Source organism: Portunus trituberculatus, chromosome 5, assembly GCF_017591435.1.
Source record: "Portunus trituberculatus isolate SZX2019 chromosome 5, ASM1759143v1, whole genome shotgun sequence".
Classification (NCBI taxonomy): Eukaryota; Metazoa; Arthropoda; class Malacostraca; order Decapoda; family Portunidae; genus Portunus; species Portunus trituberculatus.
In genome coordinates, this window is record NC_059259.1 from 1,435,214 (window position 1) to 1,461,831 (window position 26,618).

Sequence of the window (26,618 nt, forward strand, 5' to 3'; positions counted from 1 at the left end):
AGCCTAAAGGTGATGACGCAACGCCGTCGACACAAGTAATTCATAGGAGTAAAAATCATAAATTCTATGGGATCTGACGGCCAGAATAGTTACAACGTCATTAGCTATGACACTTTGTGGAATACTGCCCCTGATATTCCTAACTGCATGCCTCCCATCTTCCTGCTACCTCGCTGCACAAGGCTTTTTTTCTTTATCTCACCTCTACTCTGTCCAACTCCCTAACGCAAGATTTAACCAGTACTCTCAATCATTCATACCTTTCTCTGGAGAACCCTGGAACTCCTTACTTACTTCTATATTTCCACCTTCCTACGACTTGACTTCTTTTAAGAGGGAGGTTTCAAGACATTTGTGCCTTTCTCTCGGTTGACTCTATTGACCTGAGAGGGAACTGTCAATTAAGTGGGCCTTTTTTTTTTCTTTTTTTTTTCCTTGGCCACTTTCCCCTTTTGCATACAAAAGAAAAAGAGGTCACAAGAAATTTGCAAGTAATTCCAAGTTTCTTTGCGCATAATATAATAGGCTATTAAAATAGACATATATATATATATATATATATATATATATATATATATATATATATATATATATATATATATATATATATATATATATATATATATATATATATATATATATATATATATATATATATATATATATATATATATATATATATATATATATATATATATATATATATATATATATATATATATATATATATATATATATATATATATATATATATATATATATATATATATATATATATATATATATATATATATATATATATATATATATATATATATATATATATATATATATATATATATATATATATATATATATATATATATATATATATATATATATATATATATATATATATATATATATATATATATATATATATATATATATATATATATATATATATATATATATATATATATATATATATATATATATATATATATATATATATATATATATATATATATATATATATATATATATATATATATATATATATATATATATATATATATATATATATATATATATATATATATATATATATATATATATATATATATATATATATATATATATATATATATATATATATATATATATATATATATATATATATATATATATATATATATATATATATATATATATATATATATATATATATATATATATATATATATATATATATATATATATATATATATATATATATATATATATATATATATATATATATATATATATATATATATATATATATATATATATATATATATATATATATATATATATATATATATATATATATATATATATATATATATATATATATATATATATATATATATATATATATATATATATATATATATATATATATATATATATATATATATATATATATATATATATATATATATATATATATATATATATATATATATATATATATATATATATATATATATATATATATATATATATATATATATATATATATATATATATATATATATATATATATATATATATATATATATATATATATATATATATATATATATATATATATATATATATATATATATATATATATATATATATATATATATATATATATATATATATATATATATATATATATATATATATATATATATATATATATATATATATATATATATATATATATATATATATATATATATATATATATATATATATATATATATATATATATATATATATATATATATATATATATATATATATATATATATATATATATATATATATATATATATATATATATATATATATATATATATATATATATATATATATATATATATATATATATATATATATATATATATATATATATATATATATATATAGCAAATCTTGACTGATTGACAGTCGATATAAATGTTATTGTATTTTCATATTTTTTCCCCCTGTGTTTCTGCTGTAAATTAAAATCAATAGTCTAAAATACGTGTAGTTGTCTTATGTACAACTTAAGAGGAAAAAATCATTCATGAGACATAACCTTCTCACTTCTTTCATCGCATGAAATAAATAGCTTTTAATTTAATTTCAGTTTACTGCAGAGAGAGAGAGAGAGAGAGAGAGAGAGAGAGAGAGAGAGAGACGTACGACATGTTGGGTCGTCGAAGATAGAATATATAAAACCACAAGTGTGTCTCATAACCGATGCCTTACATATACCTTGATCGATGCAGTTGTCAGGATGTTGAGCTCAATTACTTTTGGAAACAAAACGGCGTGTAAGTACTTTCCAATATTATCTGTGGTGAAATAAGGGAGTATATATCATATTAACAGACGATGCATAAATACGTAGATGATTATTCCCTGAAATAAAAACATTATATCATCATTTTATTTATGATGCTAATTGTTTCAGGCTTTATTGATTTAAATCACTTTAATTTTAAATGAGTTATGAAATACAAGTATTATTACCTGTTTGTTGTATCCAAGGCAATATAGTACAAAATATCAGTGTTTCGCGTTAAATATAATGAGAAGTGTGCATATTCTCAAAAAAAAAAAAAAAAGTTTAATCTCTGCCGTGAAACAGTAGGATTCAAGCTTTCACTACCTCATATTTTTTTTTTTCTCTATTGACTGCTTAGTGAACAGAAACAAACATGTAAAACAAACATGTAAAACCTCTAAGCTTCACATCTCTTCACCATTTCTGGTAGGAATGCAACACCTTTAAGCTGTAAAAAAGTTAATTAGTTCACTACTGCAATAATTATACTTATATTCAGAATTTGTTTCCATTTTGTAAAGGTTATTAATAGCATTTTAGTTACATTCTATTACTAATAAAGTAGACAATACGTAATGCATATTATTGAATTGCACAAAAATGCGATGTCCATTATAAAAGGAAAGTAGGTAAACTTAAAAAAACGATTAAAAATTATATACTAAAAAAAGTACTTAAAACTAAACCAATAAAACTTATGATACTTAAGACTATATATAAAACAGCAGAATACCTGATAATTCATTGAAACAATAAAACAAAACATTAACCTTGTAGTAGATTCCCTTTCAATTATTATTATTTTTATTTTTTAAGAACCCGTTCAATTCTGATTTTATTTAATTAATTCTTACTTCTCTCTCTCTCTCTCTCTCTCTCTCTCTCTCTCTCTCTCTCTCTCTATATATATATATATATATATATATATATATATATATATATATATATATATATATATATATATATATATATGTTGGACAGGAAAATTGTTCCATAACTTGCGTTCTGAGACAGGAAATTGCCTTTCCGCCATACATGTGCTGGTGCCAGTGAGAAAGAGTTAATGTTTTTTGTCTGGTGTTTACAGTTCACATTTTTCTTAAAGTGGCACAAAGAAAACAACCAACTTGATACTTTCATAGTAATGGTGTATATATATATATATATATATATATATATATATATATATATATATATATATATATATATATATATCAAATGCGAATTCACATGAGTTCTCATTCGTAATCCTAAGCCACTTGGCTTCGCTTCTCGGAAGTATGGTGTTACATTACCGCCTAATAAAATCTTTGCATCAATATTCATTTTTTTTAAACACGTAATCGTGTTTGGTTAGAATTTCTCAGGACGATTATATCAGTTTATGATACTTAAAACGAGAGATTGTAATATTGTTATTTGTGCCCTTTTGCTAAAATGTTATTTTATGCAATTCATTATCATTATGCCAACAATTTTCTACAAATATGTGTTACGTGAGTATCAAACTTGATGGAGAGTTTGATTCAATGTTAGCGCCATCAACCATGACAAAAGTGTTATTAGGGATCTGTGTTGTGTCCTCCAGTGCCGATAAATATGCATTGTGTCGTGTTTAACCTGATACCGTTCAAGTGAAACAAAGCTACTGTTTACCTTTTGATAAAGTTGTTTTGCTTATCTTAGGTAAATTTTCGATGTTGTTAATCTTGCCTGTATGAACAAACTATGTATTATCGGCATACTGTATTATAACGTTGTCTTTGATATAATACAAAAGATCATTAACTATGAAAAAAAATAAGTAATATATCACATTTACTGGCCGTACAAGTCTTCATACGTACAGACTGTGTTCTCTTACTAAAGTAATTTTTGGAACCAAAAAAGATTAGTACTTAAGTTGATGTATTTTCTCATTAGTATTTAATGGCTCACACTATTGAAAGTCCTTGATATATTTCAAAGTGCCATTAGGAAAATCATCTTGGGGTCTAGATTTCCGTCTGATTTATTAGTCAGAATTAAGATAGTTGTTTGTGTTGATAAAGAGTCCATGAAACCATGCTGTGTATTATCGATAAGATTGTTATTTTCGAGATGTTCAAGGAGTTGTGATAAGACCTTTTTTTTTTCTCTTTTTTTTCTAAACTTTTAGACAAAATTGGAACCAAAAGATGTAGGGCGATAGTTATTAGGCAAGTCGGCATCATCTGATTTTTCTAAAATAGGTACAACGATAGAGTGCTTCCTACAACTAGAATCACACTTGTTACAAAATTAAGATATTGAAAATGCATGTAATATACGCTATAATTACTTTGAGAACATCGCTAATAAATCCAAGTGAAATCCTATCTCAACCATTTGAGTGAGCGTTATTCATGTGCTTTATAGAAAAAAAAATTAATCACTATGTTGGTGTTGGTTGATAATCAATATGCGGTAGTGTATCTTTATCGCTTAAGTGTTGTTATTTATCAAAAGTGTTTTTGAAAAAAAAATGCAACATTCGATACATTTCTATTATTAGGAAGAAGTATCTTGAAATATATCAGGTAGCAACAGCATTGCCTCTATTTACTTCCAGGTCTTTACTATAAGATAAAGATGGTCAACTGCATATCATATTATTTTAGATATTAGATCACATACCGATATACTATAATAGTTAAAGTATCTTTAACCCCTTCATTACCGGGACCCCGCATTTTTACCATAAGTTTTGCTTATGATTAGATGATTTGATTGACATTAGGAAGTCTATGGATGTCAGGAGGTTAATGGCCACAGTCTTCATTGCTCTAAGTTTCTGAAGATGTATAAAATCGCCAAATAGTAAGCAGAAAGAATATGAACATGCGTCTTGGTACTGAAGGGGTTAAACATGTATCTACAACATAAACGTTTTAATAGCAGAATTAAGGTTATATACATGTGTGTGTGTGTGTGTTTCACTGTTTGATCTGCTGCAGTCTCTGGCGAGACAGCCAGACGTTACCCTACGGAACGACCTCAGAGCTCATTATTTCCGATCTTCGGATAGGCCTGAGACCAGGCACACACCACACACCGGTACAACAAGGTCACAACTCCTTGATTTACATCCCGTACCTACTCACTGCTAGGTGAACAGGGGCTACACGTGAAAGGAGACACACCCAGTCGGGGAATCGAACCCCGGTCCTCTGGCTTGTGAAGCCAGCGCTCTAACCACTGAGCTACCGGGCGCGCGTGTGTGTGTGTGTGTGTGTGTGTGTGTGTGTGTGTGTGTGTTTAATCTATTGCTAGAAGAAAAAAATACTTCATTCCTCAATTGATAACTCAGTCAGTATGATTTTTTTCTTCTACAGTACGAAATAGATAACAAAGAACCATTAACATATAAAGCCCCGGAAATGAGCTTATTTTCATAACTTAGAAATAAAATTCTGATATTGTTGGGTTGGCAATTGACAATCTCACTAACAAAAGCTTTCTTTGGCATAGACGTTTTTGGTGTCGTAGAGAGCTAAGTATGTTAGCTAATAGACGGTGGCCATTCTGTCGAGTTTTTTTGTAGTCTAAAGGTGTACAATGTTTGGACTATGGCAGGTCACAGCTTAAAGATACGGTGATCTTTTTACTCTTAAAGAAAATTGCACAAAAATTACTTTACGCGTTCATTGTGGATCATTAACCCCTGCAGAGGCGAAATGAAATGTCTGTGCCATATCAGTGGCTTAATATTGAGAGAGTTTGGTAAAACAAGGGACTATATGTTGCTCTATATAATGATTTTAGTTGTATAAAGTCAAGTAACTATAAACAACTACTAAAGTAAAATAACAACAGAAATTACTAGAAGGAGTAAAAACACGATAAATCAGTAGATACATCGCGTATGAGATAACTAGTGTGTACCTCGAGACGATGCTGACCCTCTTTTGAATTAAAACAACCGGAAAACACTGACAACGTGACCGTTTGGGTGCTCTCCTATTGTAGAAATATTTTTTTACGGATGGTCGGCGTTTTGGTTTCTTTATGTCTATCGTAACAGTTGTAAGTCAGTGATCATTAATATGACAAGGAATCATATGAGAATGTATTACTGATTCGGGTTTGTTTGTATTTTCCACATCAAGAAGTAACGGTTATTCGAGCAATTTCTATCTATCAACTGCATGGCGTTAACCATCATTATGTACCACCGGTGGTACATTTCCTACTTTCAATAATCGCCACATATACCACCGGTGGTACATTATTATTAGTTTTTTTTCCCTCTTACTTTTTAACCAATATTTCTAACAAAATAATAGATAAAGTGCAAGCACAAATATTTCAAGTGATAGTTTATTTATTAGTTTCTTCAAAACTATAGCAGTGAAAGATATCGTGCATAGGAAAATTTTTTTTTTTAAATAAGAAACTACTTTTCCTTATAAACACAATGTTCTTTGAATTTCATTTACATTTTCTTACATTCTGCAGCAGAAAAAAAGCAGATCAAAAGTATCAAACAGTACTGTTCGCTCATCAAAGCACAAAAAACGTGAAAAAAATAACTTTGATAGAATAAAATCTATCATCGTTTGCCATGTGAAAGCAAAGTGCTATTAGTACCTATTAGTTTCCCTAACTGTCAAATCAACAACCTCATCAGGACAAAAACCCCTTGTAAACATCAATGGATTGAATATTTCTGTCAGATGATGATGGTAAATTGTAATGTATCTGTTGGCTTGCGTGGCAGGCTGTTCATTCATGGTTGCATTATTTGATGAAACACTTGCTGAATCACTTATTCTGCTTGCATCAGATTCATCACTTGACTGCATTTCCTGTGGTGACGATTCATACCTTTATGCCCGTCACACTAATAGGAAGATGACGACATCTTGTCATATCCATAAAACTTATGAGCCTCCATTGAATGGTTGTTTTATGAAGTATAAAACTTAAAATTTATGGCACTGAACCACATTTAGCCTAATGGCTAAAATATTCAACGTGAATGGTATTTGTATCGCCATTTGAATTTTATGACCACCAGTGGCACATGTGGCACTGCTGAAGTCCTCATACTAATGTATCGCCATATGTACCACCTGTGTAACATGACTTTAACAGGTCCAAGAGAATCTATTTGAGGACCCAAATGTATCCCCACCTTATCGCTCCGTTGCTGTCACAGCACTGACTGTTACTGTGTTGTGGTAAACATCATGGCGCTACAAGTGATTTCCAGAACAGGCTAATGGCGGTTAACGTGTTAAAAGAAAAAATCATTATCATCATAATCACCAAAAACAGAAACGTTTGTCAAGTTTATCAATGTAATTTGTAAAACATCTCTAATAAGATTAAATGTATGAGTAAGGGATTTTGGGCAGCATTCAGCACTGCACAGTGATCCATCCATCGTCCGCACCGTCAGGTGTGTTTACATTCACAGATGCTACTTAAAAAGTTTATATATATATATATATATATATATATATATATATATATATATATATATATATATATATATATATATATATATATGCATGCAAACATCCCCAACTAGCCCTTTATCATATCTAAGAACAAAGTAATCAGGAATTGCAATATATTCATCTTTAGCCATTTTTCTCTCAGACATAGGACACAGGTGTTTCTTTCTCGAATAAAAAGATATTTATAGTTTTTATTGCGTAAAAGACTGAGCGTTGATATAATCTATCCTAAGGGTGTTCCTTTTATAGGCAGTTTCATCGGCCATACCTTTTTTGCCAGGATCCTATAGATTATTATAGTGTGGAAAAACACGTGGATTGAGGCCTAACTGAGGGCAGTACAAGCATTTCAATTAACGATCGAATCAACAATTAGTGGTGGTTATTTTCAACACAATTATGACAACTTTTATTTATTTATTTATTTTATTTATATTTTTTATTATTTTTTTCTTTGTGTGTGTATGGGTGTATGTGTAATGGATTGAGATACCCACTGAGGCCAGAAAGGAGTCACTCACTGACGTATAGATGTCTATGTAGCACAGCAGGTAGCACTAAGTAGTTGTGGTGTGTACGATGCAACAACCAGGCAGCGGCTGAACTGAATGGGCACGAGAAGCCTGTGAGGCAGGCTTGGGTCCAAGTACATGTACTCGTACTCATACTCGTACTTAAGTACACAATTTCATGTACTCGTACTTGTACTCTTACTTGGGCTTAAAAATTCTTCTGTACTTGTACTTGTACTCGAGCTCCAGAGTCCAAGTACTCGAGAATTTTTCGAGTACTTTCGCCAACAAACAAAACTGTAGTGTGGTGTTTGACGACCAAGTGGGTGGTGGTGAGGTCAGGGTGGGGGATTAACAAAGGTGTGTCCTAAGCTTGGGGGAGTCAGGTGACACAGGGGGTCTAGACTCTAGAAGGCTGGGATGAGGTGGTGAGTCACTGGTGACAGGCCACGTGAGGCCAGTGATGGTACCCAGGGGAAAAAGGTGGCATCATCAAGTAATCGTACTTGGACTCAAGTACAAAAAAATGTACTTGAACCCAAGCCTGCTGTGAGGCGGGCGTAGGAAACACGCCCATAATGCCAAGCATACAGGCATAATATCTATATAATACATATACACAAAAAAATAAATAATATATTCTTTTTTATGTTATGGCCTAGAGTGCCTATAGGCATACTTGAAGAGTAAATGTGGGAAGCGCTGTTGAGCTTCCGCCCATTACTGGCGCAGGCAATTTTATTTATATTATAATACAATATGATAAAATATCAATAATAATGAACAAATAAATATACATGATGCTATAAACATACAGGAGGAGGTAGCAGACACCTACTGAAACGATAATCTACTCTAATAACATATCAAATGCTTTTCATAGAGCCAGGCACAAAGCTTTGATTTCAAAACTGCCCTCCGACGGTTTCTAGTCTTCTCTTTACGACTCTATCTCAAATTTCCTTTCCGACCGTTCTATTGCAGCCGTGGTAGACGGCAACTGTTCCTCAAGGTTCTGTCCTGTCACCTACTCTCTTTGTTATTCTTTAATGATCTTCTTAACCAAACTTCTTGCCCTATCTAGGGACATATGTCTTTAATCCTCCCTCCAAAAAAATGTCAAATTGTAGGACGATGGAAATACAGAAGTAGGCAAGGAGAAAGATATGAATGATTGAGAATACTTTTCTATTAGAAAGTTAGACAAAATAGGGATGAGAGGAAGAAGAAAACCTTGTGCAGCGAGTAGAGAAGTTAGCATAAAAATAGCGATAAAAGCTAAAAAAAGAGATGCAACATTTTGGCGGTGCGAAAGAGGCTGAAGATGTCAGTAAGAGGAGAGGAGTTGATTAGACGAAAAGCTTTTGATTACATTTTACAGAGTTAGCAGTTGGAGGGACGAGAAAAACTTGTCTCAACCTTCTTACCCTATCCTCAAAATGGAAGATTCTTAAACATCTGTCACTTCACAATCTTCTATCTGATCGCCAGTATGGCTTCCGTCAAGGCAGCTCTGCTGGTGATCTCCCGGCTTTCCTTACTGAGTCTTGGTCATCCTCTTTTAGAGATTTTAGTGAAACCTTAGACATATCAAAAGCTTTTGATAGAGTCTGGCACAAAGTTTTGATTTAAAAAATGCCCTCCTACTGTTTCTATCCCTTCTGCAACTTAATCTTAAATTTCCCTTCTGACTGTTCTACTGCTGCTGTGGTAGACAAACACTCTTCTTTTAAATGTATTAACTGTGGTATCTCTCTGGGTTCTTTACTGTCACCCATTATCTTTGTATTATTCATAAATGATCTTTTTAACCATACTTCTTGCCCTATACTCTCCTACGCTGATGATGGTTTTTGGTTGGTTTTTAAAGTTGGGCGCCGCAACAACTTGGATCATATGGCGCCTCTAAGATTCATTAATGAAAACCATATACGTAGTTAAAAAATAATTATAGATTAAATATATAACAAAACCATATACTTTATAAAAGACTAACAAAATACAATGATATTAAAAGTAACTAAAAACACAACAAAACGAAATAAAACATTAAAATGTAAAAATAAAAAATAAATAAAAATCACAAATTGGGGAGGAGGCCAGCCTCTCCCAAGTACGCTAAAACATCATGGCCTGGAGCCAGACATGCTGAGTCAAGGACTTATGAGAGATGGTAGACACCGCTATCTCTATCGCGACATCGGTAGAGGTAGCGGTGTCTTAAGTCTATCAAACTAGGGCACTCAATTAGCAGGTGCCGCACGGTGAGCGGCACCAGACAGTCATCACAGTATGGTTGAGGGTCACCTTTCAATAGGTATCTTTGTGTAAAGTAAGTGTGGCCAATACGAAGCTGCGTTGATCAAATCTGTGTGCGGCGGTCGCGGATGTGCGTGTATGTCCAGTTGTGGAAAACGGAACTGGTGATCTCTCCCATTTTCGAGGTGGCAACCCCCGTTTGGCACCTCCTCTGCCAACTTGCAACGATCGCCAGACGAATTCCCTGAAAAACATCTCTAAAAGGAATAGAAGCAGGGGATGGAGCGCGACTTGACGTCTCTTTGGCAAGGCAGTCTGCCTGCTCATTCCCAGAAACACAGGGACCCAACAGAACCCAACACGATATCCTCTTCTGGTAAGTAGATAGACCCACTTCAGGGCTGATAAAACCAATGGGTGAAGGGAAATAAAAGAATAGAGAGCAGTAAGAGCACTGCGAGAGTCCCTAAAAATTGTAAAAGACAAAATCGGGAGAGTAAAAATTATCTGTAAAGCTAGGACTATGGCAGACAGCTCCGCAGTAAAAACGGATGCCACTGAAGGAAGACTGCCAGACCGATAAAAAGAGGGGAAAACTACACTAAACCCAACGCCTGCGTCGGATTTCGAACCATCAGTAAAAACAGGGATATCATCAGAATGAGAAGAAAAGTGTTCTAAAAACTGTGTGTGGGACAAAGTTGGTACAAAATTCTTCTTGTCATCCATGGCAGGAGGGCATATTGAGACAAGCGGAAGCTGCCAATAACCAACTCGTGGGAGCCGGAAAGAGTAGACAGGAGTGGGATGGATAGACAAGTCTATCATGAGGTTTGTCACTCGAAGGCCAAAAGGTGTAGGTAGACTCGCTAGAGTGACATACACCTGCGAACGCGAGTCCCGCACTATTGACAGACGAGGGACAGAATCAGGAAGACGGTGGGTGTGAAACCAACACCGGAGCATCGAAGACTGGCGCCGAAGGTCGAGCGGCCACAATCCAGCATCCACTAATAGACTAGGTATTGGAGATGTCCGAAATGCACCCGTAGCCAAGCGGACCCCAGCATGATGCACGGAGTCAAGCACGTGTAGCCATGCATCAGTTGCAGATGAGTAGATCTCACAGCCGTATTCCAGCTTTGGAAGTATAAGTGTACGGTGCAGAAGCAGCAGAGTGTCCCTGTCCAAGAGGAGTGACTTGAAAACCGAAGAAGGGATAGTGCCGTCATGCAAGACGCTTTAAGAGAACGGAAATGGGGAACCCAAGTAAAACGGTTGTCAAACAATAGGCCAAGATATCGAGTTGCCTCCACACATGAGTTGCGTCTATTGGCTAAATATAAATCAGGGTCTGGATGTGCACCACGGTTGCGACAAAAAAGCACGGCTACGGTCTTCGAGGTGGAGAATCGAAAACCGTTCATGTTGGCCCAACCGGACACCCTATTGATAGCCAGTTGGAGCTTGCGTTCAATCAGTGACATCCTAGCGGCAGCGAAAGAGATACACAAGTCGTCCACATATAAGAAGCTGTGAACGCCATTCGGTAGAGTATCTATAACACCATTTATGGCAACAGCGAAAAGCCTAACACTAAGAATACTTCACTGTGGGGACACCGTCATTTAGAGCAGTAGCATCGGAGAGAACACTCCCCACTCGAACCCGTAAAAGACTAGATAAAAACTGCTGAATAAAAATAGGAAGGTGGCCACGGAGGCCAAAATTATACAAGGAACGTAAAATGCCATGACACCAAGCTGTGTCGTAAGCCGCCGTGGTACAGTGGAACCATACGTGCTTTGGGATCCTAGAGGTCTCCAAGCGCACAGGTCCGAATCCTGTCCACGGTCTGAGTGTAGGTTGGGTTTCCTCACTCGGGGCAACGGTTTCCTAGCGGGTGGGCTTTAAGATAGGAGGTACCCTAAAAAGTATCCCCTTTAGCCCATAAATTCCCGTGAAAAAGCCCACATGGTATAAAAAAAAAAAATAAATAAATAAATAAATAAATAAAAAAAACGGTTACCTGGTGGTGGTGATTAGCGAAAGCCTCACAAATAGAAGACTCCAGGGATAGAAGAGCATCAGTAGTAAACCTCATTTTTCAGAAACCATACTGTACAGATGACAAGTAGTTCCCTCTCTCCAAGTACCACATAGGCTAAGCCTTACATTTACCATCTTTACCAACACTACAGATACAGAATGTCAGAGATATAGGACGATAGTTCGTAGCTTGGAGGTGATCTTTCCCAGGCTTCGGAAATGGGAGAACCACTGCGACAGCCCAAGAGGATGGAAAATCACCGGTATGCTAAATCATATTATAAAGATTTAATAAAATGGTAAAAACACGGACATGTGGCGCAAGAAGGCATAAGGAATATCATCTGGGCCAGGAGAAGAGTCGTGACACTGGGACAACGCAGTTCGCAACTCGGAGGCAGAGAAGGGGATATTATAAGACTCCACTCCAGTGGAAGAAAAATTTATGCCGAGAGATTCCATTCTCTGGCGGTGACGTGCGCCCGGGGCTGCGGGATGCCTCCGGGAAACACTGGCAAAGTGCTCCGCGAAGAGGTCGGCGACAGTTCTAGGGTCTGCCACCGTCCGCCCAGCAGACAACAAAACTGGTGGGGAAGGAGCAGAATACTTCCCAGCAATTCGGCGGACTTTGTTGAAGACATCCGTAAGTAGGGTGCGGGCGTTAATGGAAGAGACATAGGCTTTCCAAGAAGTTCTTTGTGCCTCTTTCAAAACGCGGCGGGCCCGAGCTAGGCAGCGCCAAAAAGCTTCCAGACACTGCGGGTCCCACGATGTCGCCGGAGACGAGAGAAAGCTGCCCGTTTCTCTTTCACAGCGTTAGTGCATGCTGCGTTCCACCAAGGAACGGGACGCTTAGTAAAGCGACCGGACGTCCTAGGGATTGTCTGAAGCGCTACTGAATGTAAAAATCGGTAAAATAATCAACAGCCTCAGCACAAGTAGAAAAGTCAGCCAGCGGACGGATAAAAGAGCTAAGGTCTGTGAATCGAGGCCAATCTGCCTTGTCTAAAACCCAGCGTGGGGCCGGGACTGTGGCTCAGAGTTCACAGATTGTAATAAAATCGGAAAGTGGTCACTACCGTGTAAATCCGGTAGGACCCGCCAATTAAAATCAAGGAAAGAATTAGATGTACACAGAGAAAGATCGATAGCTGTAAAAGTCCCAGTAGGACTGTGGAAATGTGTAACATCCCCAGAATTTAAAACCTCCAATCCCTCATCCTCAATAAAAGAACCGATTAAAACCCCACGAGGATTACTAGCACCTTCATCCCACAATGGGTGACGGCCGTTAAAATCTCCCAACAAGAGGAAAGGCGGAATCAGCTGACGCACCAGGCCGTCAAGCTCACCCCTGGAGACAGGAAGCCGAGGAAGGAGATATAAACTGCAAATAGTGTAGGATCGTCCCATAAAAACCTTAACAGCAACCACCTGAAGGGAGAGTTGAGTTGCAAGGGGACAACAGGTATGTCTTGACGGACTAGGATAGCTGTGCCACCGTGGTGGCCCTGTTCGGGGAAAGGAGTGCTAAAAAAGGCACGATAGCCAGGAGGACTAGAATAAGTACTATCACCTAGCATAGTCTCTTGTAGAGCTACACAGGCTGGAGAGAACTCCGACAGTAAAGCTCGGAGTTCCCCCCACGAGGCGCGAAGGCCTCTACAGTTCCACTGTAGAAGCTTGAAGATGACTATTTAGGTGCAGTGGACGGCGAGCCTTTTGAAGGCTGCCCGTGACTCACCTGACTAGAAATAATCAACGACGAGAAGACACCGGGAGTTGAGATGTGCCGGGTCGTTGGACCGCAGCCTTTCGGCCTACCGGTGAGTGATGCGAACCATCATCACTCCTACCGGTCATCGGAGGACGAGGGTCAGGCTGGACTGCACTTTTTGACACAGCGGGTCCACGAGGGACGGCTGTGACAATATCATCGGACGTCTCCATGCTAAGACCGTCCTCATCACAAGAAGCCCGATCTGAGACGGAGGGCGTCACAGAAGGCTGGACAGAAACAACTGGAGCTACCATTGCAGAACGGTCCCTGGAGGACTCACGATCATGTACACCGGGAGAAACCTTAGATTGTTTAGGCTGAGCTAAATCTATCGACTCCGCAGAGCCGCGGTGCCGTTTGGTCAGGCCCTTCAAAGGCTTAGGCGTTACAGGTGGCAAATGGACATCCACTACATGGGTAACTTTGGTCAAGTCCGTATTATTCTTGTCATTTCTAAGAGATGACTCAACCGAGTCATCGGACAAAAGGGCAAACCTATTGGCCAAATGAACAGGACCACCCGCCCCAACAGAGCGAGAGGTAGCAGAAGTTGTCGTCTTCGGTCCGGCAGACTCAGCTGAAGAGCGAGCGGCCAATGAAGCATAGGATGTCGCACCAGTACCATCCTTCTGGCGGTACAGGAGTTCGCGTCGGCACTACCAAGGCTGATGAATTGGCTGTTAGCAAGCTGTAAAATGTCCTGCTCCAGGCGATACCTGGGGCATTGCCTGGAACGTACCTGGTGAGCATCACGGCAATGGAAACAGTAAGCAGCAGCATTGCAATGCTTCTCAGAGTGTTAATCTAATGCAGAGCAATTACCACATCGAGAAGCTTCCTTACAGGAGCTTTTATCGTAACCGTACCCATAACAAGAGAAACACTGAAGAGGGCGAGAAACAAAACGCCTCACCCTAAGATTGATAGAACCGATATGAACACGGTCTGGGGGTGTGGAACCAAAAGAAGGTGAGAAGGTCCATGTTGGTAGAGTTCCTCATCTAAGTAACCTTCTGGACTGAGTTAGGACACATAGCCACTATTCGTAAAGATCCTGACTGTACACACAACCTTTACTATAATTAAAAGTAGGATGAGCCTTCACGGTCTCAAAAATACTGTCAGTAGGGCATGGGAGATGTTGTAACATCCTCGCCTGCGTAATATCTTTAGCTCGCACGAGCACCCCCTTCCCGTACTTCTTCAGATTCCCCTCAGGAATTGTGCCGATTTCTTTGGTAAGATACTGGGAGGCATGGATGAAATTACCACGCCCATTTCTATTGTACGCCACAAACCAACGAGGCGGCGGGATCTGGCGGACTTCAGGAACTGATTTCTCTGAATGGTGGTCAAAAAGATTTGGGATGTAGTCCGTGTCACTGTCCGAAAGATTGCGAGAGTGAAGAAGTTATGTCTTAAAGCCAGATCCAGCAAGTGGCAGGGATGCTACATGTTCTACAGCCAAACGGGCTTCATCGCATGACAGAAACGTTACATAGCAGCGGTTAGACGGAAAGTCCTTATCGTAAACATGTCGAATACGGAGAACCGTGCCATATACCTTGAGAAGGGAGTGCAAGGCTTTCTGTTATCTCCCGCCATGGATGGCAAGAAGGATTTTCTGCCAGTTCTGTCCCACACACGGTTTTTAGAACACTTTTTTATCCATTCTGATGATATCCCCGTTTTTACTGGTGGTTCCAAATCCGACGCAGGCGTTGTGTTTAGTGTGGTTTTCCCCTCTTTTTATCGGTGTGGCAGCCTTCCTTCAGTGGCGCTACTGCTACCTCTACCGGTGTCGCGGTAGCGATAGCGTGTCTACTATCTCTCAAAGGTGCTTGGTCCAGCATGTCTGGCCCCAGGCCATGACGTGTACAGGTACCTGGGAGAAGCTGGGCTTCTCCCGAATGTGTGAATTTTATTTCATTTTATTAAATGTATTTTTAATGTTTTATTTAACTATTGTAATTTTAGTTTTTTTTTTTGTTACCTTTTTTCTTATTGTTTTTAATTGTTTTTAATTTTTCATCAATATTGTCTTGATTAATATATTGTAGAGGCGCTACATGACCTATGTAGTTGCGGCGCCTAAAATTAAAACCATCCATCCACTGTCAGCCTACGTAGGAACCATTTAGTCTGGCCCCTCACTGGCGACTTTACTAGCATGGGTAGCCCTCTCCCCCTCGAAAGGGCAGAGCAGGGGCCTACGCCCCCTCTAGCCTAGCTTGCCAGGTCACAGGGGCACGCAAGCTCCCCCACCACCACAAGGCGGTTCCCATCTGGGGGGGGTTTCTACGCTGATGATACCCCCATACATCTTTCCAAGTCCTTTTAGAGGTGGCCAAACCTTCAGGAAGTAAACAGATCACGCAATTACGCCACAGAACGCCTGACTTTCGATCTTTCTAAGATTTCTGATTAGGACAGATATAACTTGGTAGTGTTCAATGGCTCGAAAACTCAATTTCTCCATCTATCAACTCGATACAACCTTCCAGACAGCTATATCTTCTTCATTGACATTCAACTGTTTCCCTCTTCTGCACTGAATATCCCCGGTATGTCCTTTGCTCATAATCTAAACTGGAAATTTCAAATATCTTTGCTAAGACAGCTAATATGAAGTTCGGCATTCTGAGGTGTCTCCGCCAGTTTTTCTCACCCCTCCTACTGGTAACTTTGTACAAGGGCCTTTTCTGCCCTTGTATGGAGTACTCTTCGCATATTTAGGGGGTTTTCGTCTCATCAACTGTTCCCCTCATACTGACTGTCTTCAGATTCTTTCTCGCCGCCGGAATGCGACATCCCTTGCTATTTTTTATTGCTATTTTCATGCTAACTTTTTTTTTATGTTCTGGCCTATAGCGCCCGTAGGCATACTTGAGTATTTGTGGGTAGCGCTGTTTAGCTTCTGCCCATTAGTGGCGCAGGCAATTCTATTTTTAGTGGTACCCATATTAGGGCCCATATCCTCACCCAAGCGCATCTTTGGTGTAACCACGTAGAACATAGGTTCCGTGGTGACATGTGCGTAACTTTAAACCACTCGACAAATGGCATAGCTTCAAAGCAGTATGTGGTGGGATTGGAACCTACACGTGACGTCAGCCCGATTCCACGTTCACCGCCTTATCGACTACGCCACCGCCTCCCTAACTGCGTTACTGATCTTGCTAACTGGCTGCCTTCCCTTCTCCTGTGGCCTCACTGTCCAAGGCTTTCTTCTTCCTCTCCCCTCTCCTCTCTTCTTCCTCTCCCCTCTGTTAACTCTCGAATGCAACAGTTAACTAGTACCCGCAATCATTCATAACTTTTTCTAGTAAACGCTGGAACTCCCTGCCTGCTTCAGTATTTTAATCTTCCTACGACTTACCATTTTTTAAGAGAGAGGTTTCTAGACATTTGTCCTAAAATTTGGCTAACTCTCTCACTCTTTTAGGGAACTGGTAATCAAGTGGCCCTATTTTTTTTCCCCTTTGGCCAATTTCTCTCTCGCATATATATATATATATATATATATATATATATATATATATATATATATATATATATATATATATATATATATATGTATATATATATATATATATATATATATATATATATATATATATATATATATATATATATATATACTAGGAAATACGCTCATTGAAATAGTAACAGAATCATTAACTGACTGAAAATATTAGCTCACAAGTAGAGAGGGAGAGAGAGAGAGAGGGAGAGATAATAATGTTGATGATGATAGTAATGATGATGATAATAATAATAGTGATAATAATAATAATAATAATAATAATAATAATAATTATTATTATTATTATTATTATTATTATTATTATTATTATCATTATTATTATTATTATTATTATTATCATTATCATTAATGATAATATTAATAATAATAATAATAATAATAATAATAAAATTAATCTATTCTTAAAACTATGCATTATTCTACAGAATTTGCGGGTGTTCAAATCTGGAAATGATGGAGACTCGGCCATCCATCATAAAGACATGTGTGGTAGAGCGCATGTTGTTCATGTGGATGTGGACAAATGGCCAATCGGTGAGGTGCATTGCGAAGCAGACAGGCAGGAGTCCGACCACGGTGCGGAGATGGGTGAAGCGTCTGCAAAGAGAAAAATTTCAATGCAATGCAGATTACATCTCAAATCATCTTACGTCAATATTAAAAGGAAGTGAATTATTTGGGAGCTGTTCAGCATTTTCATGCAATAACCATCAGCTGAGTTACTATCAGGATTTCATGAAGCCACCAGCTGCAAGACATGTCCAAGTATCACATGTGCAAAGTTTTCCATTGGTTCATCTAGACTTCTACAACGCCGCTAGTTCACACAGTTCCAATGCATTGTTTCCAACAATGTCTCTACTAGGTGTGTGAAACGAATTCCTGCCGGTATAGAAATAATGTAGCATATAAAATGTTAGGAATTTTTTATACTGATACTTGAGATTACGCAGTTATTCCTTATTGGCGTAAGCTTTAAACAACAATTAGATGTACAACAAGCTTTAAATAATAAATGTAAAAAAACAAAAAAATATATTCCATTGCATTCCTAATTTTTGTAGCGGCGGTGCCTCATCTCTTTTCTATCATATCAATTAGTCAGTCAATCTCATTATTATTTAAAGCGTTTTCTTCATCAAAAGCACATCAAAAAACCTTTAACCTTTTGCAATACAATTTTATCATAGATTAGAGCATAGACTCCGAAACATCATATTGACGGGAACAATATGTAATCATTTGTTTCTACAAGACCAGCAATAGTTTTGAGTTTCAGAGTTAAATTTAGAAATGAACGATACTTTAATTACCACCCGTGAGACTGTTATAAAGCCTGATATCGTCACGTATTATGTCAAATATAAACCTTTAATTGTGTTCATCATAATTTTTTCTCTCTCTCTCTCTCTCTCTCTCTCTCTCTCTCTCTCTCTCTCTCTCTCTCTCTCTCTCTCTCTCTCTCAATAGATTCTACTGAATGGTTATAAAAAGGCATAAAAATGAGAGAGAGAGAGAGAGAGAGAGAGAGAGAGAGAGAGAGAGACAGCCTTCTGGAAGTGCCAATTTTCCAAGGAAAGGATCCTGTGATTTCTTCCTTCGACACGTGAGACATGACTAACGTGACGCTTACCAATATAAAAACTCGCATGATAATATATTTCAACCGAGCTCCGGTTATGTTTTGTTTTGTTTTTTCTCCGTCTATAGAGATTATATTGTTGACATCGTTTCACGATGAAACATTTATCAAGTGAAGTATCACGACTTGTCCTGGAAGCTTTTCTTGATTGCAAATAGCTTTTCTCTAATCTTTACTTTGCTTCAGTCATCCAGTGTAATTTTTTTTTTTTTTATTCGATGTGTGAAAAAAAATAGTGTTAACATATTTACATTAATTTCATAAGTAATTAATCTACAAATTATTATATTCTCTTATCAGTTTCCAATATAGGTTGTTATTGATGCTATATGATGATAATAATCTCATTATAATTAATATTGTTGTTATCATTATTATTATTATTATTATTATTATTATTATTATTATTATTATTATTATTAAATATTACTATTTTTATTCCTTTATATATTTCATCGTTATCACTGTTATTTATTTATTTGTTTATTATTTCATTATATACATTATATATATATATATATATATATATATATATATATATATATATATATATATATATATATATAGATAGATAGATAGATAGATAGATAGATAGATAGATAGATAGATAGATAGATAGATAGATATTTGGCTATTTGGAACGAGGTTAAAATATTTACATGCATTAATTCGATTGCAAATTGGTTTCTCTGTTAGAATAATATGACTATGACTATGTTCAGATATCATAATATATAAAATTAACTCATTCTCAAAATTTTTATATGTATCCTTGAAAGACATACCATAAATAATAATACAAATGATTGTACAATATATACTACAACCATTATTTACATAAGTTATTGTTAAACAAGGCGTTTTAAATTCCCAAGTCTTATTTTAAAATATCTCTTCCATCTCTGTCTCACATTGGCATGCTTCTTTCTTTAAAAAAAAAAAAGTATTTCAATCAGGAATTATTGGATATTATGAATTACATATTCGTTTATATACATGATTATGAAAGACATTTTCATAAATAGATAAAAAAATAACAACAAAAAAATATTTAAATATTTTTATAAAATCAAAATCAATAGTTTTTTATGTAAGTGTTCTTCATTTCACATATATTCATAGGATATATATGTGCTATGAGAAATGTATAAATTTTTCTAATTTTGAGAAATCAAACGATGAAGTTGAAACATTTAATGTAATTCAGTTATTGAAGCTGGGTACTTGAAACTCACACCACACGTAGTTTCGTTCATCTACCTTCGTTTGTTATTCTACAGTGGTGCCTTTTATAATTAGTGTAATGATTTTCGGATCAAGTGATTTACTCGAGATTTCCTATATTTCTCAGTCAAAAATAATTATTCTACAGATACACAGTCAGATAATTGTGTGTGTGTGTGTGTGTGTGTGTGTGTGTGTGTGTGTGTATATATATATATATATATATATATATATATATATATATATATATATATATATATATATATATATATATATATATATATATATATATATATATCCCCCAGATGGGAACCGCCTTGTCGTGGTGGGGGCTTGCGTGCCCTGTGACCTGGCGAGCTAGGCTAGAGGGGCTTAGGCCCTGCTCTGCCCTTTCGAGGGGAGAGGGCTACCCATGCTAGTACGGTCGCCAGTGAGGGGCCAGACTAAATGGTTCCTACGTAGGCTGCCAGTGGACCAGCGGAGCCACCCGCTGGAGGGATCGCCCAATAGGGGCTGTCCTGTGCTGGATGGTTGGGTGTCCAGGCTGGGATGCTTTGGGAGGGGGGTCTCAGCTCTGTCGTGGACAAACATTCGTATCATGTGGGGCCTTTTTAAAACGACTGGTCCGCATGGGGACGAGGTACCCCGTCCACGGCAGCCAGCGCTCCTCCCATTGTAGTCCCAGTAGGTGGTTTCCTTGCCCTGGAGCCAATTTTTGTGTAGCTGTTTTTATGGGAAAACACAAAAACATTCAGGTTCTCGTGAGGTGGCTGACCTGGCCCACGAGACGTCATCTTCAGGTCTGAGTAAGGAGGAGGATTCCCCTCCACAAGGGCCTCCCACAGCAGTCTCCTGTTCTGGAAGTTCTTCTGAGGGATGCATTTCTGCTGCATATGACTCTCTTGTAATGGTAAATGTTAATCCATCATTTTCCTATCATGCCTTGCACTCACTTCTCAAGGCGTATGGTACGGTTGTTCGCATTCGACTGGTTTATGATAAGGACTTTCCTTCTAACCGCTGCTATGTAACGTTTATGTCATGTGATGAAGCTCGTTTAGCTTATGAACATGTAGCATCTCTGCCCCTCGCCGGCCATGGCTTTAAAACTGAATTTCTCCAGTCACGTAATATTTCAGACAGTGACATGGATTACATCCCAAATGTTTTTGAAAACTATTTAGAGAATTCAGTTCCAGCAGTCCGCCAGATCCCACCTCCACGTTGGTTTGTGGCGTACTATAGAAATGGGCGTGGAATTTCATCCATGCCTCCCGGTACCTGTCCAAAGAAATCGGCACGATTCCTGAGGGGAATCTGAAAAGTATGGGAAGGGGGTGCTTGTGCGAGCAAAAGATCTTACGCAAGCTAGGATGTTGCAACATCTCCCATGCCCTTCTGACAGCATGTTTGAGACTGTTAAGGCTCATCCCACCTTTAACTATAGCAAAGGTTGTGTTTATAGCCAAGACCTCTATGAATTCCCAGAAGAGGAAATACTAGCAATGTGCCCTAGCTCAGTACAAAAGGTGACTAAGATGAGGAACTCCTCCAACATGGTCCTTCTCACCTTTTTTGGGTCCACCCTTCCTGACCGTGTTAATATCGGTCCTATCAACCTTAGGGTGAGGCGCTTTGTTTCTCGCCCTCTTCAGTGCTTCTCATGCTATGGGTACGGTCACGGGAAAAGCTCGTGTAAGGAAGCTTCCCGATGTGGTAATTGCTCTGCACTCGACTCGCATTCAGAGGAGCATTGCAATGGTGCAGCTTATTGTTTTCATTGTCGTGATGCTCACCAGGTACGTTCCAGGCAATGCCCCAGGTATCGCCTGGAGCAGGACATTCTACAGCTTGCCAATAGTCAGTTTATCAGCCTCGGTAGCGCCCGCCGTGAACTCCTGTACCGCCAGAAGGATGGTACTGGTGCGACATCCTATGCTTCATTGGCCGCTCGCTCTTCGGCTGAGTCTGCCGGTCCGAAGACAACTCCTCCTGCTACCTCTCGCTCTGTTGGGGCGGGTGGTCCTGTTTATCTGGCTAACAGGTTTGCCATTTTGGCTGATGACTCGGTTGAGTCATCTCTTAGAAGTGACGAGAAAAATACGGACTTGACCAAAGTCACCCATGTAGTAGATGTCCATTTGCCACCTGTATCTCCTAAGCCTTTCAAGGGTCTAACTAAACGGCACCGCGGCTCTGCGGAGTCGTTAGATTTAGCTCAGCATAAGCAGTCTAAGTTTCTCCCGGTGCTTATAATCGTGAGTCCTCCAGGGACCGCTCTGCTAGGGTAGCTCCAGTAGTTTCTGTCCAGCCTTCTGTGACGCCCTCCGTCTCAGATCGGGCTTCTTATGATGAGGACGGTCTGAGCATGGAGACGTCCGATGATATTGTCACAGCCGTCCCTCGTGGACCAACTGTATCGGAAAGTGCAGTCCTGCCTGATCCTCGTCCTCCGAGGACCAGTAAAAGTGATGATAGTTCGCATCACCCACCGATAAGCCGAAAGGCTGAGGTCCAACGACCCGGCACATCTCAATTCCCGGTGTCTTCTCGTCGTTTGATTATTTCTAGTCAGGTCAGTCACGGGCAGCCTCAAAAGGCTCGCTCGTCCACTGCACCCAAATAGTCGTCTTCAAGCTTCTACAGTGGAACTGTAGAGGCCTTCGCGCCTCGTGGGGGGAACTCCGAGCTTTGCTGTCGGAGTTCTCTCCAGCCTGTGTAGCTCTACAAGAGACTATGATAGGTGATAGTACTTATTCTAGTCCTCCTGGCTATCGTGCCTTTTTAACACTCCTTTCCCTGACCAGGGCCACCACGGTGGCACAGCTATTCTAGTCCGTCAGGATATACCTGTTATCCCGGTACAACTTAACTCTCCCTTCAGGTGGTTGCTGTTAAGGTCTTTATGGGACGACTGTACACCATCTGCAGTTTATATCTCCTCCTCGGCTTCCTGTCTCCAGGGGTGAGCTTGACGGCCTGGTGCGTCAGCTGACTCCGCCTTTTCTTTTGTTGGGAGATTTTAACGGCCGTCACCCATTGTGGGATGAAGGTGCTAGTAATCCTCGTGGGGTTTTAATCGGTTCTTTTATTGAGGATGAGGGATTGGAGATTTTAAATTCTGGGATGTTACACATTTCCACAGTCCTACTGGGACTTTTACAGCTATCGATCTTTCTCTTTGTACATCTAATTCTTTCCTTGATTTTAATTGGCGAGTCCTACCGGATTTACACGGTAGTGACCACTTTCCGATTTTATTGCAATCTGTGAAATCTGAGCCACAGTCCCGGCCACCACGCTGGGTTTTAGACAAGGCAGATTGGCGTCGATTCACAGACCTTAGCTCTTTTATCCGTCCGCTGGCTGACTTTTCTACTTGTGCTGAGGCTGTTGATTATTTTACCGATTTCTTTTATTTCTTTAGCGCTTCAGACAATCCCTAGGACGTCAGGTCGCTTTACTAAGCGTCCCGTTCCTTGGTGGAACGCAGCATGCACTGCAGCGGTGAAAGAGAAACGGGCAGCTTTTCTCGTCTCCGGCGACATCGTGGGGACCCGCAGTGCCTGGAAGCTTTTCGGCGCTGCCGAGCTCGGGCCCGCCGCATTTTGAAAGAGGCACAAAGAGCCTCGTGGAAAGCCTATGTCTCTTCCATAAACGTCCGCACCCCTCTTACGGATGTCTTCAACAAAGTCCGCCGAATTGCTGGGAAGTATTCTGCTCCTTCCCCACCAATTTTGTTGTCTGCTGGGCGAACGGTGGCAGACCCTAGGAATGTCGCCGACCTCTTCGCGGAGCACTTTGCCAGTGTTTCCCAGAGGCATCCTGCAGCTCCGGGCGCACGTCACCGCCAGAGAATGGAATCTCTCGGCATAAACTTTTCTTCCGCTGGAGGGGAGTCTTATAATGTCCCTTTCTCTGCTTCCGAGTTGCGGACTGCTTTGTCCCAGTGTCACGACTCTTCTCCTGGGCCAGATGATATACCTTATGCCTTCTTGCGCCACATGTCTGACACTGCTTTTAACTTTCTTTTAAATCTTTATAATATGATTTGGCATACCGGTGACTTTCCATCTTCTTGGGCTGTGGCAGTGGTTCTCCCATTTCCGAAGCCTGGGAAAGATAATCTCCAGGCTACGAACTACCGTCCTATATCTTTAACGTCCTGTATTTGTAAAGTGTTAGAAAAGATGGTAAATGTAAGACTCATGTGGTATTTGGAGAGGGGAAGTACTTGTCACCGGTACAGTACGGCTTCCGAAAGATGAGGTCTACTACTGATGCTCTTTTATCCCTAGAGTCTTCCATTTGTGAGGCCTTCGCTAATCACCACCATCAAGTAACAGTCTTTTTGACCTGGAGAAGGCCTACGACACGGCTTGGTGTCATGGCATTTTACAGTCTTTGTTTAATTTTGGCCTTCGTGGCCACCTTCCTATTTTTATCCAGCAGTTTTTATCCAGACGTTTTTACGGGTTCGAGTTGGGAGTGTTCTCCGATGCTACAGCTTTAAATGACGGTGTCCCACAGGAAGTATTCTTAGTGTTACGCTATTCGCAGTTGCAATAAATGGTGTTATAGATACTCTACCGGATGGCGTTCACAGTTCTTTATATGTGGACGACTTGTGCATCTCTTTGCTGCTGCTAGGATGTCACTGATTGAGCGCAAGCTCCAACTGGCGATCAATAGGGTGTCCAGTTGGGCCAACATGAACGGTTTTCGATTCTCCACCTCGAAGACCGTAGCCATGCATTTTGTCGCAACCGTGGTGTCCATCCAGACCCGGATTTATACCTCGCCAATAGACGCCTCTCATGCGTGGAGGCGACTCGATATCTTGGCCTTTATTTGACAACCGTCTCACCTGGGTTCCCCATTTCCGTTCTCTTAAGGCGTCTTGTCGGCAGGCACTATCCCTTCTTCGGGTTTTAAGTCACACCTCTTGGGGTGCGGACAGGGACACGTTGCTGTTGCTTCACCGTACACTCATACTTCCGAAGCTGGAATACGGCTGTGAGATCTACTCATCCGCAACAGATGCACGACTACGCTCGCTTGACCCCGTGCATCATGCTGGGGTCCGCTTGGCTACGGGTGCATTTCGGACATCTCCAATACCTAGCCTTCTAGTGGATGCTGGTTTCTGGCCGCTCGACCTCCGGCGCCAGTCTTCGATGCTCCGGTGTTGGTTTCGCACCCACCGTCTGCCTGATTTTGTCCCCTGTGTGTCAATGTTGCGGGACTCGCGCTCGCAGGCGTATGTCACTCGACCGAGTCTCCCTAAACCTTTTGGCCTACGTGTTGCAAATCTCATGGCAGAGTTATCTATCGACCCCACTCCTGTGTACTCTTTCCGTCTCCCGCGAGTTGGTTATTGGCAGCTTCCTGTTATCTCATTATGCCCTGCCATGGATGGCAAGAAGGATTTTCTGCCAGCTCTGTCCCACACACGGTTTTTAGAACACTTTTTTATGCATTCTGATGATATCCCTGTTTTTACTGATGGCTCCAAATCCGACGCAGGCGTTGGATTTAGTGTGGTTTTCCTCTTTTATCGGTCTGGCAGCCTTCCTTCAGTGGCATCCGTTTTACTGCGGAGCTGTCTGCCATAGTCCTAGCTTTACAAATAATTTTTACTCTACCGGTTTCGTCTTTTACAATTTTTAGTGACTGTCGCAGTGCTCTTACTTCTCTCTTGCACTATATCCTTTAACCCTTTGGTTTTATCAGCCCTGGAGTGGCTATACCTTCTTACACAACGAGGATATC

The 26,618-nt window shown here is 38.9% G+C and overlaps 1 protein-coding gene across 1 annotated transcript in view; it reads left to right on the forward strand.

The window, feature by feature from the left end:
* The first annotated feature begins 2,276 nt into the window (after positions 1–2,276).
* LOC123514024 (probable glutamate receptor) overlaps positions 2,277–26,618 on the forward strand; it is a 77,129-nt gene continuing 52,787 nt past the window's right edge. The window contains exon 1 of the mRNA XM_045271594.1: positions 2,277–2,336. The gene's annotated coding sequence lies outside the window, so the exon portion shown is untranslated. The remainder of the gene's footprint in view (positions 2,337–26,618) is intronic.